Source organism: Xyrauchen texanus, chromosome 15 (genome assembly GCF_025860055.1).
Source record: "Xyrauchen texanus isolate HMW12.3.18 chromosome 15, RBS_HiC_50CHRs, whole genome shotgun sequence".
NCBI lineage: Eukaryota > Metazoa > Chordata > Actinopteri > Cypriniformes > Catostomidae > Xyrauchen > Xyrauchen texanus.
This window is the reverse complement of record NC_068290.1, coordinates 11,704,015-11,718,293: the sequence shown is the minus strand read 5'-3', so window position 1 is coordinate 11,718,293 and position 14,279 is coordinate 11,704,015. Positions and strand designations below refer to the sequence as shown.

At 37.8% G+C, this 14,279-nt stretch overlaps 1 protein-coding gene across 2 annotated transcripts in view; it reads left to right on the top strand.

The window, feature by feature from the left end:
* tsnare1 (T-SNARE Domain Containing 1) overlaps positions 1–14,279 on the top strand; it is a 358,521-nt gene that overhangs the window by 282,138 nt on the left and 62,104 nt on the right. The gene's annotated exons all lie outside the window — the stretch shown is intronic.

The window sequence follows — 14,279 nt, the reverse complement described above, 5'->3', positions numbered from 1 at the left end:
TTCCCGTGTGTGTGTTCTTGGTGGCCTTTTACCACTGTTGTCTGTCACACTCATTACACTTCACGGTGCTATTGTTTTCTGCTGAATAATGATATGTGTTTAAAGGGACACTCCATCTTTCTTTTTAAATGCTCAGATATGCTATGGTCATAGAAATGTTAGTATATGCAAACATTTCTTTATTTTACAGCTTTATTATATAAACTAAAGGGGAAATTTAGATGGCAAAGCATTGCCAAACAGAATTGCACAAAAAATTTATGTTTTTGAGAGGGTTTCATAAACAGTCCCCAGTCTTCCATTGGTTGTGCAAACAGATAGTCCTGCCCCAGACCCATGCCATTGTTTGAGCCAGTGTTGGGCTGTTCTTGATCCTCAAACAAACAGTAATGTTTCTATAGTGCCACAGAGCCACAGTGTTTACATTTTGGGGGGAAATTAACCTACAAATGGTCTACTGATTGTTGTGTCTGCATATTAAGGTAGGATAGGAGAAAATATTTTAACAGAAAAAAATGGCACAATTCAGCTTTAATTGATTTGTTTTGTGTCCTTGACCCCTCTTCTTACCAAAGTCACTTTTGTAAAAGGGTCAGTGAGAGTTTCTCCAGTGTCGGGAGAAAGCAAAAAACAAAACAAAAAATCAATCATGGAAATTCAAACATGGAGTAGTGCAGAATAATGTTTTATTATAATTTCTTTAAAAAAAAAAACCTTTGTGTTTTTGACCCCTCTTCTTACCGAAGACTGGTTTGAGTATTTCTGCTTATTTCCTGGGATTTTCATGCACAACAGTCTCTAGAGTTTAATCAAAATGGTGCTAAAAAATCCAGTGAGCTGCAGTTCTGCAGAGGGGAATGCCTTGTTGATGAGAGAGGTCAACAGAGAATGGCCAAACTGTTTCGAACTGACAGAAAGGCTATGGTAACTCAGATAACCCCTCTGTACAATTGTAGTGAGCAGAACAGTATCTCAGAATGCACAATCGCAAGAAAAAGAGTAAATTGTGTACAATATCATGTGTTCAAGGTACAAGGAAAGTAAAAGGAAATTTTACTTTATGGTTACACCTCATGACATTTTAAAACTCATTAAATAATTTTGTGTAAAAATTGTATGAATGTGTGAAACTAAATTGGATGCAAACATTTTATTTCTGTGAACTTGATGTTTTTAAACTTACTTTAAAATTTGTAAAAGATTTCTTATTTTTTTCATTTTAGCCATATTATTTGTCATTAAACCCCCAAAAAAAACTCCTTGACAGCTTCCAATTTTTATTTTGTCATCTGAAAAACCTCAAAGGAAATTATATATATTTTACAGTATATATAAAACAATTGACCATGCAGAAGGGGCACGCACAAGTACAGGAGGTGTCCCGAAGGTGCTATTATTAGTTATGGAACAGCTGTGTGGGACATGAATGATGAAGCCAGGGTAGATGGATAATGAGCAAGGACAGAGCATGATTTTATAGTTGTGTAATAATTACTGATTCAATATTTATATTCAATCTCTGTATTCACAGGAAGGATACTGTATATGTGAGCTAGTATTCACTTGAGCTACAATCCGTTGTGTTGCCCTCCAGATATCCAACATATTTTAAATCCAAGATGTTGGAGATATTTCAAATATTTCCCCTAACTTGCCACAAGGCATGCCGGAGGGCTCTATTTATTTGACTCTAAATGCCAGTGTTAGATCACTGTATTATCTCTCGTGTCTCAAAAAAAAAAAAAAAGTATGCCAAGTGTTTTAGTGCAGTAACTCTCCGTTATTTCTCTCCGTTATTTCAATTGTTAAAGCTCAAACTGCACTATGGTAATAATCCTACTCTAAAGGTGAAACTCTTTCACCTTTAACATAATTATACAATTTTATACTACTACTGCTACTGTTATGACTGATTCTAAAGGCTATAGCAATACTAATACTATCAAACAAAACAGAAGGAAGTATTGTGCATACCATTAAACACTTAAATACAAAGGATTGTTGTTTTTTATCTTTTTATAATAAGTAAATAAATAAATAACAAAAACATACAAAAAAAATGGGAATATAATAATGACCAGTCCTGTTATTTAAAATGATCTGAAAATTAACAGTGTTACATGCTTTTTCTGTCAATAAAACTGATAGTTCACCCCAAAATGAAAATGATGTCAAATATTTAATCACTCTTGTTATTCCAAACCCAAATTACTTTCTTTCTTCTTTGAAACAAAAACGGAGATGTAAGCTAGAATGGTAACAGCCTCAGTTACCATTCACTTTCATTGTATAGACAAAAGATGCAATTAAAGTGACTGGTTACTGAGACTCACATAATGACTTGCATCTCCTTTTGTGTTCTACTGAATCATACAGGTTTGGAACCACATGAGTGTAAATAAATGACAGAATTTTTATTTTGGTGTATATAACTACATAACTGTAAAGGTTTGCGTTCCTCCAGAGTTGGGAACCATCCACCGTGGGCTAGTCAAGGGCATATTATTGCTATTATGGTGGAACTGTAACTTTTACGTTATGGCATTGAAGGTGTGGAGGAGTCTAACAGCCTCAAAGAGGTTTTTGAGAGCTGAAACTGTAAGGTCAGACTCCAACATCGGCTGTTCTACTTGTTGAGAACCCTTTTTTGCCCTTGTGCTCCATCTGTCATCATACCCTTCCATTGACAACACATTAATCCTGCAGCTCAGAGAGGCTTTTACTCTTTACCTGTGGCACCTTGCCTTTGGCTCAAATCCCAACGGCATAGTGCATGTTAGTTGTTGTGAAAAAGTGGGTTGATAATGCATGTAGCAGGACCTGTATTGTACTGTATATCTACTGAATTTTTGTGCGGATGTGTCAACACAAGCCCAATGGGAGCTCTAATCAGAGCCAGAGTGCACTCTGGGGCCGCACATACTTGTATGCTGCTGCCAAGAGGTAATAGATGGGACCACTGAGAACCCTTAGACTGGGCCAGAGCTGTGCTACCCCCTTCCTGCTAACCCTGCCTGACACCTCCACAGCCCACCTGCAGCTTACGTGTCCATGTGGCCCTGACTCATTGCCACACTCCAGTGAGCATGACAAAAATAGCCTTCCTCCAACCCCTTCTTTTATTGCACTCTTCTGATCCATGTGTTTACTTGTGTGCAACTGATAGTCAGGCTGCGATGTGCTTTTTTTGAAACATGCTTGATTGCTCTCAAAAAGCATTCTGTAAAAAAGTAAACTATAAGGGGTTGGAGACTTCTGTCATTTCTTATGCTCAAGGCATGTATACTTGAAAGTTCAGCAATTTTTTTCTTATGATTTCTTGGTTTGAATTTATTTTATCTGGCAAATTGCCCTTGAGGGAGAAATAAATCAAATACTGCAGTTTACACTGTATGTTTCATTAGTTGTGTGATTTCTACCAATACTTCAGGGGATGGTCATTGTATATATTCCATGGTAACATGGACTCTTGTAAAATCACTAAATATTGTGAATAAATGGGTTATGTTGTAGGAATTGATCTTCCACTACCCATGTGGCCAAGGAGGACCAATAGTTTCTACACAAAATGTAAAGTTATGAGAAATGGGTCATTTTGATTGATTCAGCCTTGATTTGGCCTGATCGCTCATGGCAGTCAATTAAATTGAGGTATTCCTGGTTCTTTTTTCTAGTGTGACAGGTTTACAGACAGAAGCTCAAAATAATCCTAGAAATAATCAGTAATTCTTCATTCTTCCCTACATAGGCAGGGCTTCACAAGCTCTCATAAAGACAGACTCACTAAAGGTATGTCAACACTGAAAAGAACATTTGTTCCATTGATACATAGAGGCTCAAAAAATTATTTGGAGCCACACAATGTATTCGTGACATTGTGTTTAATAGCAAAATATCAAACAAAGTGCCATTTATTTTAAAGACAGATAGCACATTGTTAAGACAAAAATGGGTAAGAAAAGAGAAGTTAGTTCTGATGATAGTTCTAGCATCAAGTTGTTATATAATGCAGAGACCTTCAGACATTTTTAAATGTTGTTTAAAGGGACAGTGTAACCAAAAATGAATATGTCATCATTAACTCCATCATGCAACATATTCAGCCCTCCCGTTGTTTTAAATCAGAAAGACTTACTTTCTTCTGTGGAACACAAAAGGATCTTTTGTTTTTTGCATCTTTTTATTTTTCATACAATTAAAGTGAATGGTAACTGAGGCTAACATTCTGCCTAACATCTCTTTTTGTGTTCCACGGAAGAAATATAGTAATGTGGATTTGGAACAACATAAGTGTGAGAGAATAATTACAATATTTTCATTTTTGGGGACATTTTCCCTCTGAGCCACTGTAAATGTTGTCTTTGTGGAACTCAGATCTGATATAATATCAGTGAAGTACTAAACAAAGGTCTCATCCTATAACCTGGAAAGAAAAGCACATAAATATAAGGTTCTAAAGCTTCACTGTTTGGATAATTGGCATGTAAAAGGATTATGTGAATTGGTCTTTAAGGATTATCGAGTTGTTATCAGATAATAGTGCATGTGATTCCACATGTTTGTTTTTGTTACAGAGTGAGAAAAACATTGTTCTCATTAGGGAAATAATGTGGAGAACAGAAATCGTAACATCATCCATCCATATGCCAATAACTGAAAATGCAGTGAAAATTTTGCAATATTATGTTTCCTATCTGAGGTAATAGAACACACCCAGTGACCACATCCCTGGAATGACAAACATAACCCACTCACATGCAAATGCACACATACACACTTGACAAACATAGAATTTGAAATCCATTGGGTTTCCCCACAGCTCTGTCCTGTATTATAACACTGCATTATACTGTATATCAAATCAGAATATACACAATATGTAAGAAAATCATGAATAATCAGATTAATAACCACTGCTTGCTCAGTGGCTAATGCAGTTGTTATCCTATAGATATGGTTGCATAAGGAGGATGTAGCACCAAGCATCAGAGGTTTGGTCAATGTACCATACATTTCATTTCAAATGTAATCTGAATAATTCTGAATTGAATCCAGGCATCATTCATTAGCGTATATAACAAATTATGAATTGCCTCTCGGTTCAACAATCTAGGCCAATGCAATTATGTTCTTGGTGTGAAAAAAAAAGAGGCGTTGGTAAATGGTGTGACAACACGGGTCAAAGTGAATACATTTTGTGGATATGTGACTGCATGAAAAAAAAATCTGTTGAATGTCATATGTGTTCAATGCTAATGCATGAGTGTATATGAGTATGTATGCGTGTAAGTGTCTCATTGTACGTGTTTGCGTGTGTGTAAACATCCTCATTGCTGTGTGTTTGCACTTGCTGTCTTGTTAATTGTCTCTGATTTTTGCGTTTGTTTAATTGTGTTGTCAGTACATGAGTAAATGAATGTTTTATGAGTCGAGGCCTTTTAAGTATGCTCTTTCCCCAGCCTCAAGCTGTCACTTCCAATTCCACTGCATTCTGCTTCCCATTCCCAGCGCTCCCAACATGTAAAATCACTGTTGACATGGCTTAATTACAGGGTTACATTTAGCCCGAACACCTCAACTAACACCTTATATGGGTCACATGTGCAAGCCGTTGGCTCTCCAATCTCTTTGTGCCCTGACTTTGCCCTTTAGTCTTCGGGAAGTGAATTAGTTTCTGTCACTAGGTTGTCATTTGTACAGCTAAGGATGATCAGTTGAAGGGCTGCTCTGGCAATTTGCGTCACTCCCTCATATACCACATTTGATCAAACTGTAGTTCAGTGCTTACGCCACATCCATGTTTAGTGAGTACAACAAGCATTGAAAAAGGATCATGAGCAATGCTCCCTCTAATTTTTGTTGTGGCTGAGCAAAACATATTCCTATTGGGCAGAACCTCTGGTCACCTGAGCAGAAACATATATGAAACATACTGTAAATTAGATATAAAAAAATATTTTTAAAAATATTATTATTTTAATATTGATTAACTAATATTTTTGTTTATTTTATATTGATGTCAATTATAAGATATACAATTAAATATTCTATAATGCACAATCTTTTTTTTTGAATTTTTATGGAATTCAGTTGTGACAAAATGTAATCAGTCTTAATCTTCAACAGCACCCATTCACTTAGCTCTTAGATTCAAAAAATCTCTAGCTTTTTCCCCATGTGTTTTTCAGTCCACCTTCTTCACAGATTTGTTTCTATCCATGCAAGAGCATGCAGCTTAGAGGGAACATTGATCATGAGCCATACTGGAGCATATATATTTTTGAGCCGTAAAAGAACATGGTGCATCCACACTAGGCAGCTGAGTTTGGAAAAGGGAGAGCCATCTTTAGTGTACCAGCAAGGTGAACACAAGCAGCACTAATGAATGAATAATGCCGGTCACCAAGGTAACAGTGCATATTTATGCGATACATACTATTTACGAAAAGGGACTAAATAAAACAAAACCTTTGCTTGTTGTTCTGCCAAACCAGTGGTGCAGAGCAGCATTTTATCTTGTTAATAAATGCCAAATAAGATCCACTGCTCTGTCTTCCATTTCCCTAGGCACATTTAGCATTAATGTTGCACAGCATGAAATCAATAAACAGTGGATAGTAATGGACAAAATCTATTAGCAATAGAAGGCAAACCTCTAATTCAAAGGTACCATTGGTTCCATTCTTACGTTTTAGTGAGTGCTCCTTCTTAGAAAATGTAAAAGTAGTTTGCTTGAGTAGTCTAGTCAGTAATGTGAATTATTGAAAGTAATGGTTCAAGTAAGAGCCCAAATGTGCTGGCAGTTTTTTAACAGCTTACTGGACAAAAACAATAGCACTTAAATAAACCAAGAAATTTGACTGACTGACTGGGAGCTCAATGCTTAAAGTTTTCTTAAAAACAAATACAAATAAATACAAAAATAGTCATAAATGAAAACATCAACAGTGTTTTTGTTATTTTGTACAAATTCTATTATATACATTATTTTCATGAAAAATGCATACTGAAGAAAAGTATCATTTTTCCTTGTTTTCTTGTTTTAAGCTTAAATCTAACAACATGTTGTGATTTAATTTAAACAATTTACCAGTGGGGTAAGAAAAATAAATATAATTTAAGATATCATTTCTGAAAATGTGTTTTACTATCCTACACCATTTTGTTTCTCAAGTATATTTAAATGAGTACTCACCCAATTTTCCTCACCCAAAAAATACAATTCACTGTCATTCCAAAGCTGTATGTCTTTCTTTCTTATGCAGTAAAAAGGAGATGTTTTAATGAATATCCAGGTAAGTCTTTTCAATACAATGCTAGTGGATAGTACCTCACTTTTTACGCTTGTGCGTCACATTCCATCTTTTCTGAAGGAAACAATAGGTCCTGGAGATAAACACAAAATGTAATACATTTTTCCAAGAAAATCTTGGTGTCCATTGTGCGTTCATGAGCACTATAAAAGAATCTCCTATACAGTGGCTCGCATGTTCGCTTGAGAACTTGCATTGTTCAGCGCTAAAAAAATATGAAAGTTCTCTTATAAACACATTCCTTTAAGGATGTTTGGATCTTTTTGCAGTGCATGATAAACCATTATTTTCCCACTGTCCTCTCCAAGTCTTGACTTTAAACAGCACAGTAAAATGTGTCTGCTTGTGTGTGTTCTACTTATACTGTCGTCAGTCCATTTTAATGGGTAAATCTGTGTTTGGACCAGAATGTAAGCATCAGAGCCTGATAGCTAGGATAATGTGTTTGGCTCCTGAGTATATCACATGTGGCTCTTTTAATGTGACAGCTGGCATCGGGCACATTGGCTGGGCACGGAGAACTCAGGAATGCTGTGCTAATGGTGCTTGGTGGGTGACAGCCACAGAGGAACAGGTCCATTGGAGCCCCTCTTTTAGCCCACACTGCTGCTCTGTCTGACGTCTTAGTGCGGATTTCGTCCTCCATGTGCCACTCACCTACAAGGACAGCCTGCTAATTTAGGCATGCCCATTGACAGCTGTGAAATGGTAGGATTAGGCTTTTTTGGAAGCTTGGTAAAGCATGAAGTCAGCGCACTGTCACACACAAGCATGCACATATAGTATTCACATTTCACTCTCTTCAGATATGATAATCTTAGACATCATTTTGTCAGGTAGAAACACCCATGTGTTGCCTGTTGTATTAGCCATCTTTTTCCAGCTTTCTCCTTCTGTAACTACTCAGATCTATATGCATGTTTGACCTATAGTTTGATGATACAGGTGAAAAAGAAAACAGCCTAACCTAGTTTGCTGGTCTTAGCTGGCTTAAGATGGTCTAGCTGGTTTCCCAGCCTGGTCAAACTGTGTTTTAGATGGTTTAGCTGGTTTCGCAGCCTGGCCGTGTTGGTTATTTAGATGGCCTGGCTGGTTTCCCAGCCTGGTAAGCTGGTTTTTAGAATGTGTAGCTGGTCTTCCATCATGGCCAAGCTGATATTTAGATGGTCTAGCTGGTTCCCCAGCCTGGCCAGTCTGGTTTTCAGATGGTCTAGCTGGTCTTCCAGCCTGGTCAATCTGGTTTTTAGATTGTCTTGCTGGTTTCTCAGCCAGGTCGTGCTGGTGTTTAGATGGACTAGCTGGTTTCCCAGCCTGGCCAATCTGGATTTTAGATAGTCTAGCTGGTCTTCCAGTCTGGCCTAGCTGGTTTTCAAATGGCTTAGCTGGTCTACAAGCCTGGCTTTTAAAGATGACTTAGCTGGTTGGTGAACTTGTCTGCCAGATGACAAGTCTCCAAAACCCTTCTAAACTACCAAACAAAACCAGCCTGACCAGTTTGGACTGGTTAAAGATTTTTTTTTTTTTATCTCAGTAGGAGTGACACAATTCAGTAAATGGTACAGTCAGACAAATGTATACTGAATTAGATCTCTAGACATGGCCATTCCCGAAGACACATACATTGCCGAGACTCTGCAGACAGGCGGAGAGAAAAATTTAATGGGGTTATGTTTGGGAAAGGCTTGAATATGAGGATAACAACAGCTGGCTGATAGAAACTGACAAGGCTTTTTGAGAGGCATGGAACATTACAAAAACAGTGGTTGGCTGATTTAGCCACAATTTGGTCAGATGGGCTGGAGGAGATAAGCAGAAATAGCCCAGCTGCTTCCAGTATTTCATTGTGCTATAAGTACCCTTCTCACTGCGCTGTATTTCATGTGGACCCAAACACTGTAATGGTCTTCTTATTTGATTTACACTAGTTTTTGGTCAAACTGATCTCACTCTGAATTTGAAAACAGTAGGTTGACACTACTGGACCTAAACATCTCGGTTACTGTCATAACCTCCGTTACCTGATTTAGGGAACAAAACTTTGTGTCGATGTAGTGACACTAGGGGTCGATCTTGAGAGCCCCAATCCCCTTGGATCTTTGAGAAAAGGCCAATGAAAATTGGCAAGTGGAATTTACATGCCTCTCCCCCGGACATACGGGTTTAAAAGGGAGCTGGAATGCGGATTCATTCAGGTTTTGTGCTGAGCAGCCGAGACACGGTCACGACCATTTCAGCGGCTAGTACAACATTGTGGCAAGAGGGACACAATGTCTCGTTCCCTCCATCAGAGAATGGAGGTTACAAGACTAACCGAGACATTCCCCTTCTGTCACTCACTCGACATTGTGTCGATGTAGTGACACTAGGGGTCACTATGGAAAAACGCCACAACCGCTGAACCGTGTTACGTGTACTGCCGATGCAGGTGCAAGCAATCTGCTGCATGCGTAATAGCAGGTGCATCAGACTGCACGTAACCTCCCCCAATACCCCAAATGATGTGATGTAGTTCCCCACATCAATGAGGAGGGGAAGATACGTAACTATCATGGGAGCAGGGCATACCAGCAGTGGCCTTTTCTCTCTATGTTTCCTCTCCACAGAGTATTAGATTCAGCTGGGGCCATCTAACGCTATCATACACATCGGGGAAGGTGTTCTTTTCCTTTCCTATTCTTTCAGGGGGAAAGACCCCATGGAGACCACATCCTGTCCAAAAGGGGAGGTCAACATGTGGAAATACAATGCATGGGCTCAGCAGCCGCACATGGAAGAGGCGCGGTGGTAGGTCCTGCCACAAAGGGGGGTGAGCTCAATCAGGAGGGCCGTCTTTAAGGAGAGGACTTTCAGCTCGACAGACTCTAGCGGCTTAAATGGCGCTCTCTGAAGGCCCAGGTGGACCATGAAGAAATCCCATGATCTCATTGGCATTTTCTCAAAGATCTGAGGTGATTGGGGCTCTCATGATTGACCTCTAGTGTCACTGCATTGACACAATGTCGAGTGAGTGACAGAAGGGGAACTCAGTCTGTGCTTACCAAAATTAGAGGAAGTGCCTCCATTGGCCGAATCGGGAAGTGTTATGGAACATAAGGGCATGTGTGAGCTCCAGTTTCCGGATGAAATGTCCACAGAGAGCAACAAAAGTGAGTTTTAAAGTGGGTTATATTTAGCATTAAGTGATTTAATAAAGTGAAGAGGAATGCATATTTTAATAACTCTACTCCCCAACCTTAAACATAAGCATCATTACAGTAAAAGTGTATTCTTAGAGGGAAAATGGAACCTCTGAGACGCACTCATAGCTAATTATGCAAACACGATTACTTCCTTGTTTCAACAAGTGACATAAACCCAGCTCTCCCACGCTGCTGACTAAATGTTCTATCTGTCATACCACAGGTGAAGGTGAATACTTTTAAACTTATGCAAAAATGTCTGATGGCAGGTACCACTTGTAAGTAACTTGCTCAAAGTGGGCTGATCTCAGGGTACTGGCACATTCAAAAGCAACATGCTAACTTTCTGTGTGATCATGTTTTTTATCTGGTTTTGAGGGGTAGTAAACAGTATAATGGGGTAGAAGTAACTGAATGGTAAATATACTCTAGTCAGAGCAGATGGCACATTTCATTTGACAAACACAAGCAAGGCCATGACGGATGAAATTACAGTCTGTTCAATATGTTGAACAGTTGTGTCTGGTTGTTGATCGTGGTTGTTGACATGTACTTTTAATATTTTGTCAGCCGAATGATCTAAACCCAGATACTCAATGATACAATATATTAATCTGAGTGTACATCTGTCTCTCACAGCCTCATTGTTGTCCATGTCAAAATAAACAAGGCATCTACTATGAGTACAGTCTATATCCTAGACTGTTGACAAAAATAATTGGTAACATTTTACAATCAGGTTCTATACATAAAAAATATTTAATACATTAGATATCATGAACTAACAATGAACAATAATTTAATACTTTACAATAAGATTCGATTTGTTAACATTAGTAAATGCATTAGGCACCATTAACTAACAATGAACAAACATTTGTTTACATAATTTCTTATTTTTGGTTAATGTTAATTAAAAAAAATACAAATGTTCATTGTTAGCTCATGTTAGCTCATAATACATTATCTAATATTAACATAGATAGAACTTTGAAATTTAAACTTTGCTAAACGTCTTAGGATAAAAGTAAAAACAAAATACAGGAGAACATTTGGGTGAGTTAAGAATAATCAAAAACACGTTTTTGGTTTTAAAACAAATCTTTGAATAAAAGCTGCTTATAGCTTAGACTATTGTATACTTATAAAATCAGAAGACAATCAGAAGACTTACTGAGTTACTGAGTACTTCAGTAGTATGAACTGAAATACAGTATTGGCTAAAAATGACTAATCAAAATACATGAAGTAAGCAACTTAACCACCCTGCTTCTGAGAGACTTTAATATCCCCTTTGTACAAGAAAGCCAAAAAGTTCCTTGAAAGAAACTCCAACTCCTAATTTTCTAATCTTGTTACACAATGACACAGTCTTATCAGTGATATGGTCCTAGGGTGTGATTAGGACAGCAGCTAAATCAATCATGTGAAGCCAACTTCCAAAATTCCTTCACTAGTTTCCGTTCCTACTTTAAGCGGTTCGAAACATCATCTTGATGTGTGTGGAGAAATTGTATTTTTGTTTTCCTCCTTTTTTGGAACAACCTCAGTTATTGGAAGAAGGTAAACACTTTTTCTGTGCAGTTATATTTTGTTCAAAGGTCTGCATATGCCTGTTTGGGTGAGATAGGAAAGAACCGAGCAGAGACTCATCTCTCTGCTATCTCTGCCTGCGACATATGTACCGAAAAGGGGCTGTGTGTACAATAAGCCAGTATTCACTGGTGGAAGCTTGCCTGCTGCCTCCTGCTAGCCTCGGAACTACACAGAGGTTGAAAAATGACTGAATGGAATAAAAAAACATATTGGTGCTTGTGCAAATGGAAACAGAAAAAAAAATGGAAGGTAAAAGAAATGGCAGGAGGGAGGTGTGTGTGATGTGCGATAAGGCAGGTTGAAAGCTATGAGTAGAGCTGAGTGAGACAGTGAACCGTGTGTGTGTGTGCCTGCTGTTCTGCAGGGGTCTGCAAGGTAAGCCATGCATCTGAAAATCTCTGCTGAGTTTTATTTTATTTTTTTTGTTTGAGTTTATGACCTCAATACAAATGGACTGTACAGCAAAAAAAACAAAAAAAAACAAAAAAAAATATATATATATATATATATATATATATATATATATATATATATATATATATAATAATTTTCTTAATCAGTAGCTTGTTTTCACAGAATATATTTTTGAATTCAGTTATTTCTCTCACCCAATTCTCATTTATTTCTAAATCTTAAAAAAACCTAGTGAGATTTTTGCTTAAAACAAGAAAACCAATTTTCTAATCAGGTGGGAAAAAATCTGCTTACAATCTATATATTGTATATATATTTTATAATAATTGATTAATGTAAAAACGAAACAGCCTTATATTGAACACATGGCCTTTGACATCAACAACAAAAGAAGTGAGTTTTTTCCCTTTTCACAGATAATTTGTCTATTTATTTTGCTATCCTAATAATGCACAGTTATATGTATTTTATTATTTATATTTTGTATTGTTTTTTCCATGTTCTTAGCGACCCTATCAGAACAGACCTAGGACCAATTTTTGGCTCGTAACCCAGCAGTTAAGAACTACTGGTTTTAATTAAAAGGCAAATCTAAAATCTTTGAAACTCACACATTTCTCCATAGTGAAGATTCCAGATGTTTGTCACTTAACTCAACATGCAGATGCACAACTTGAATCGAAGATATTTGTCCACGGAAAGCTCCAACTGGGACTTAAATAGCGCCAGATTTCTTGTGCTTGAGTAATGAAGTGTAATGAGCAGTATCATGCCCAACATAAAAGAGACAGCTTAAACAAAAGCTCATTTTAATTTGGATCTAACCAAAACTCATCTGAACCACAGTCTGTTCCAGCATTGTCTAGAGCTCTTTGCCTCTTTCTTTGGCTCCTCTCTGCTCTCAAAGCTCACCATGCCATCTGCTTCTCTCCTGTGCCACTTTTCATGATGAGAATAAACAGTACAGGGACCAATCTTAATGGTCTTTTTTTGTTTCAACAATGCCCTTGCTTTATACAAGTCTCCAAATGTGTCATCGGTTTAAACAGAAGGGCAAAGGTGCAGGTGCTTCTTACAGGGCTGTTTTATGTGCCACAGTAACCCATCATGTTGAGCTCAAAAGATCAAACGTAATGCCACAGAGCAGCCTGCGGTCCTGGCATTATTGCAGTGTGTTTGTCAGATAGACAGCCCCCAGTGGGCAGACCAAAGGGGAATGAGGGGCTTTGTGCAGTCAGGAAAGCTAATAAGCTTCTTCACATGTAAAGATAATAATCTTCTATAATTCCACATTGCATGGGGGAATGAAACCTGTTCATTCTGTCCAACCTCCTGTTGCACGGAATGATTGTGCACCGGTCAATGTTGGCAAATTACTATGCATGAGAGTATGCCACCATGTTTGAGGAAGTAGATGGAGTATGTTGTCCTGGCCAGTTCAGCTGAATGCAACAAGACAATGAAATCCAAATAATCTGGGTTGAGGCAGAGTTGGCAAAAATAAATGAACTAACAATTGGATACATGCTCTTGAACAGAAAAATGCAACCACAGAAAAACTATTACACAAAATGTACTTTGTATTTGCATATTTTCTATTAAATAATTTGGTTAAAGATGATCTATACTCACTGGAGCTCGAGCTCAACCACTGCATCTGAAACCAGCAGCTCTTTTTCTTTACCTGCCCTACCACAAGCGATTTGTTTCAGTTCCAGCAGTTGCAGCTAAAAAAGGGCAGCTGCTGACCTTTAAAACCCAGGTACAACATATCTAA